Source organism: Pipistrellus kuhlii, unplaced genomic scaffold (assembly GCF_014108245.1).
Source record: "Pipistrellus kuhlii isolate mPipKuh1 unplaced genomic scaffold, mPipKuh1.p scaffold_m20_p_3, whole genome shotgun sequence".
In the NCBI taxonomy this organism is placed as follows: Eukaryota; Metazoa; Chordata; class Mammalia; order Chiroptera; family Vespertilionidae; genus Pipistrellus; species Pipistrellus kuhlii.
The window spans coordinates 23,963,022-23,969,021 of NW_023425529.1; the positions used below are offsets into that span (position 1 = coordinate 23,963,022).

At 37.3% G+C, this 6,000-nt stretch overlaps 1 pseudogene; it reads left to right on the top strand.

Annotated features, from left to right (window-relative positions):
* The first annotated feature begins 428 nt into the window (after positions 1-428).
* Positions 429-1,334, top strand: LOC118728677 (annotated as a pseudogene).
* Positions 1,335-6,000: the final 4,666 nt, after the last annotated feature.

Sequence of the window (6,000 nt, forward strand, 5' to 3'; positions counted from 1 at the left end):
CAAGGGCATGTATCTTGGTTGTGGGTACATCTGCAGTAGGGGGTGTGCAGGAGGCAGCTGATCTATGTTTCTCTCTCATCAATGTTTCTAACTCCATCTCTCTCCCTTCCTCTCTGTAAAAAAATCAATAAATTTAAAAAAAAACATTTTCATATAATCCTTTAAACAATTTTCTCTGCACATTTTTTCTGTTTTTAAGGACTGCCAAAACTAATTTTATTTTTTCACACTTTATTAATAAAAAAACAACTAATAATGATTTTTCTCTTCTTTTCCTCCTGAGATCCTTAAATCCAACTTCAATGACATAAAGAATAATTTGTAATAACTTCCTACATATTTTTCTTTAATCTGTTTTGTAAACTATAGTCAACTCTTGGATCATCTTAAGAAACCTATTTTTTAAAAAGTTTATGCCTTCAATAAAAATGAATAATTTGAAAATCCATGTCGATGTGACATTTGGCTGGAGCAGCCAGAAACTGCCTTTTGCTACAGGAAGAAGTTAATATCACATGAGGTGCTGTGACCCAGGAGCAGAATCAAGATTCAGTGGCCACTGAAAATAGAAGCATTGTTGAGAAAAGCAGACATTCTGAGCCCTGCATTTATTTGCCTGCTAAGTCACTTGAAAGGGAGCCTCAAGAACATACAACAGAATTAGACAAAGAACTAGATGAATGCATGAGATGTGCAAAGAAAACAGGCTCAAAGGAGGAGGAAAAGGTCATCTCAAACAAAAATGACCTGTCAAAGATAGACTAGGAGACAGATTAGAAATGAACCATAGAGGCTGGTATGAAATCGAAAAGAAGGATTCTCAGGAATAAGGTGCTAATGAAATTACTTACAGATTGTAGGAACCAAAGAAAGATCTAGTAGCCTAAGTAGTGAGTATATTTGTAAACAAAAAGGCAATTGAACTTCTGATGAAAACTACTGATGTTGAATAAAATGGGGACCATTTTATAATGAGTGACAGTGGGAGAAGAACAGCAGGTGAATTTTCCCTGGCTTTCCGGGAAAACACGCCTCGTATCAGTGAGGAACAATTTAAGGACATTTCCTACATTGAGAAGCAAAAGGAATTTGAAAATAAAAAAGCTGTTGGGAAGAAGAGAACACAAGTGTTGGGGGAAAAGAAGAAACAGGCTGTTAAAAGTCTAAATTTTCAAGAGGATGATGATATATCACAAGAAATGTTTGGAAGCAACACAAACGAGGCCCTGGCCTCTCTTGATGAATCACAGGAAGGACACGGAGAAAGCAAGTTGGTTGCAGAGGAAGCCTTTGAGGTTGATCATTTTCATGAATTGCATGTGTTTTCTTTATAAAATTTGGATTTTAAAGTGAACCAGACTTCATATTATGTTTTTTAACTTTATCCTATATAATAAAAGGCTAATATGCAAATCAACCAAATGGTGGAATGACTGGGTTGCTATGATGCGCACTGACCACTGGGGGCAGGTGCTTCCTGCAGGAGCTGCCCCCTAGTGGTCAGTGCGCTCCTACAGGGTGAATGCTGCTCAGCCAGAAGCCAGGCTCACAGCTGGAGAGCGCAGTGGCGGTAGCTCTAAGGACCCCTTGGGAACATCCCCCGAGAGGTCCCAGACTGCAAGAGGGTGCAGGCCAGACAAAGAAACCCTCTCAGCTACCCACCTCCCACCCCCCGCTGTGTATGAACATCATGCACCAGGCCTCTAGTTGAGATATAATTGTGAAATAAAACTGAAAGATATTTAAAGTGTGCAATGTGGTGATTTGATATATGTACAGATATCAGATATCAAAAGATATGAAATTAATTAACACATCCATCACCTCACATATTAAACCCCCTTTTTTTTTTCTGGTGAAAACAGTTCTACATAGCAAATTTCTATTGTACAATACACTGTTATCAACTATAGTCACTATGTTGGACTATATTAATTAATCTTATAGCTAAAAAGTATGAACCCTTTTATTAATCACTAGCAACAACCTTTCTACTCTGTTCCTATGAGTGTAAGTATTTTCCATATTATTTTGCATGTCTTTCCGGTGTCTTTAATTTCATATTAATTTTTGAAAGTTACCTTTTCGTTTTAAAAAATATAGTGATTCTTTTAAAAATTTTACCCATGCAGTTACAAAAATAAAATAAGTCACCAAGGGAGGTTCTAAATGAGCCCCTTGCCTTAGGTAGACCAGACTCTGTGACAGCACTGTAGGTGAAGAGCTCCTAATTCCTCTATCTAGGGGTTTAAAAACAGAGTTTCTGATGAGTGGTGACCCTAAATAACAGGTACAGTGGCCAAAAGTCAACTGTTCATTTGGATGGATGTTTCACAGAGTGTCTATTCAATAACACACCCACTCCTTTACCATGCACAGTTACACCTAACATCCATAGTGAGGTCACAGAATATCAGTGTTCTGGTTTCAAATAAGCTTCTCTTTGTTATAATTTAGCTAAGATCCACTTTTTCATGACTGAAATAAATCTATGTCTAAATTCAGTAAGTTTATATTACTTACACAGGATATTATAGAGTCAATTTTGTCATTTGGAAGATTAGATTATATAACCTGTAAAAATCCTTTCAACTAACTGTAAGGGGAATATTTCAAGCTTATGATGAACATTTAGTTTATTCCATCATAAACTTTGATATATGAAAATTAATCATTAATATTTTTCTGTAGTAAAACAGAATTGCTGCTTTTCTTCTCTAGGCATTTAAGAAAACATTAATGATAGAATCATACACCTGAAACATGTATAATTTTATTAGCCAATGTCACCCCAATAAATTCAACAAATTGTTTTTAAAAAAGAAAAATATATAGATTTCCATAGTAAAAATATATGTGGAACTTAAAATTTTGTTATAACTGGACAAAAATCATATACCTATGGATGAGGACAGTTGTGGGGAGGGGGTAAGGGCAGAGGGTAGAGTGGGGACCAGGTGGAGGGGAGCTATGTGGGGGGGGGGGAAAGGAGAAACAATTGTAATAATCTAAACAATAAAGATCTATTAAAAAAACAAACAAAAAAGGATTATATGTGCTCAATAAAGAAATATTGGGAAATATAGCCAAATACAAAGGGAAAAACTAATTACAAAAAGTTAATCACTGTTAACATTTAGGCATATGTCCTTCCCAAAATATCTGTTACAAACAGATATTTTTATTTTTTAATACATTTTTAATGATTTTCAGAGAGAGGAAGGGAGACAGGAAGATAGAAACATCGATGATGAGGAAGAATCTTTGATCTGCTGCCTCCTGCACACCCCTCACTTGGGATCAAGCCTGCAACCCAGGCATGTGGCCTGACTGGGAATCAAATTATGACTTCCTGGTTCATGGTTGACACCCAACCACTGAGCCACACTGACCAGGATACAAACATATTTTCTAACAACAAAAATTAATTTTTAAATATTGCTATACTACTTAAACTTTGCTTTTTTACTAATTATATGTTATAAATGAAATTTTAATGGTCATTTTTTAACATAGACAAACCAAAATGTGCCTAACAAAACAAAACCCCAAATTCTTGGGCATTTATGAGGGAAAAATATCACTATGATGAACAGCTCTGTATGTATAATGTTGCTCACATTTCATATTACTGACTTAGATAAATTCCAAAAAGTGTTACTTTTGGGCCAAACAAGTGCCAAAAAGAAAAGAGAGAGGGAGGGACACAGGGAGAGGAGGAAAGAAGTGGGGGGGGGGGGTAGGAAGGAAGGAATAGAGAGAGGAAGGGAGAAAGAGAGAGCCATTTTAAGGCATTTGTCTTGTATGGCCAAGTTGCCCTCCAAATGTTTGCTGAGTTCTTAATATAGTTCCTGCCACATAGTCTGTGCTCAAGAAATATTTATTAAATAATGAATGAGTAAATCTATGTTATTCTAAGCTAAACAGGAAATAAATATAAAGAAATAATAACATGCAGAAGAAAGAAAAACTAAACAAAGAATCAGAACGTTAGATCTGCTCCTAACCAGTTTTATCACCTTCGGCAAATCATTTAACCTGCCTGACCTTGTCTCGGGAGTGGCTCTGTGAGCACACAGGCTGAGTAGTCACAAAGGACCCGCTCTCAGAGGCATCCTGTGATGGTTGGAATGCTCTGCCGTTGCCATTGAATGCCTAAGAATTTTTTAACACGGAGCTCAACATTCTCATTTTGCTTTGGGCTCTGCAAATTATATTGTCTTGTCTATGCTTCCTCCTGTACAACAAGATTTAAAAAAATGATGCCTATTCAAGCCACAGCAATTCTGATTCAATGAGTTCCTGAACACTGCACAAGAGGCTGCTATTTAGGTACATAAACACCTTGGACCAATTCTGAGAGCCATTCGGGCTGCCTGGTGAAGAGTCTTCCTTCTGTGAGGCTCAGCCCTTTGCTCTAACCCATCTCCATCAGTAGTCTCCTTCAGCTTCTCCCTTCTGATTCTGCTTCCTAATTGCATTGAATTATATTTACTCCCACAGCACTGCAACCATTAACCTTTAAGTGTGAAGGGACTGAAAAAGAGAAAGTTATTTCTGATGATCATTTTTTTCTGGTCTGAAAAGAAGGAGTTACCAAACACAGTTGTCTGTAATGGAGGTGCTGAACAGGAAAAAAAGAAAGACTTTGAAAAATCAATTTGAGCTTCAAAAGCATTAGCTCATAGATAAATAGAATCATGGAAACGAATGGTTCCTCCCTCTGTCCCCTCCTCCCTTCCTCCCTCTTTTCCTTCTTTTCTTCCTTTCTCGTTTCCTCTCTCTCTCTCTCTCTCTCTCTCTCTCTCTCTCTCTCTCTCTCTCTCTCTCTCTCTCTCTCTCTCTCTCCTGCTTCTAAAAGCAACGCATCTCCATCCTTAAATAACCATAGAGGGCAATTCTAATATACCACTATATCAGAATGGAACAACTACTACCCCAGTTTTATTTCTGAGTGATCATTTTGAAAATAAGTGATGGACCGCCTGGCCAGTGTGGCTCAGTGGTTGAGCCTCGACTATGAACCAGGAGGTCACAGTTCAATTCCCAGTCAGGGCATATGCCTGGGTTTCAGCTGGATCCCCAGTGGGGAGCATGCAAGAGGCAGCTGATTGATGATTCTCTCTCATCATTGGTGTTTCTCTTTCCCTTTCCCTTCCTCTCTGAAATCAATAAAAATATATTTTTTAAAAGTACGTGATGGATAACAGAGCAATAAATCACAGCAAGCTGCTCAGAGATGGGAACAGCATGCAAATTGCACTAATTTAAATTACCTTTCCTCTGTTCTCTAAGAAAACACCATCTTTATTTTAGAGCATTTATATCAACAGTTCAAGTTATTTCATGATGTTATCTATTTTCAATGCACACGATGAAATGTGGTGGGTAAACATGCCACCATTTTACAGAGATGGACAGTAAAAACAAGCTGCCCCAACATTACACAAAGCTTAGGTCTCCAAGTCTAACTTTTTTTGTTGCATATCAAAACATGAAATAAAAACACACTACCAGGTAATGGACTAGCATAATCTGAAAGGTTGGGTTTTTTCCCCCCCTTAAAATGTTTACTCTTTAGACTTCATCATATGTAGAACAAACTACACGATATAAATCTTCTTGACAACTTTGTCTTGACCCTAATAAGAGCTTTTCCACAGAGCAAGTGTTTGGGAGAATTTTAATGTTGGCATGGTTGGTATTCTGAGCATCTTCCGGAAAGCTGGGTAAGCAGAACATAAACACAACACAACATATGTCCATCGGCGCACAATTGGCAAAAGTACCTATTTTGGTTCAAGTTTTCTATCAGTTTTGTTTGCTATTTGCAATAATAGGATAACATATTGCCAATGCATAGTCTGTAAAGAGAGGAAAGTAGTGCAGCTATTTGGAAGGTCAACTAACTTTTGACTGTTACACTTCAAATGGAGATATCAAAGAAATTAATAGTCCAATTACCAGAATGAGTTAAAGCAACTTCTGTAAAGACCTGTC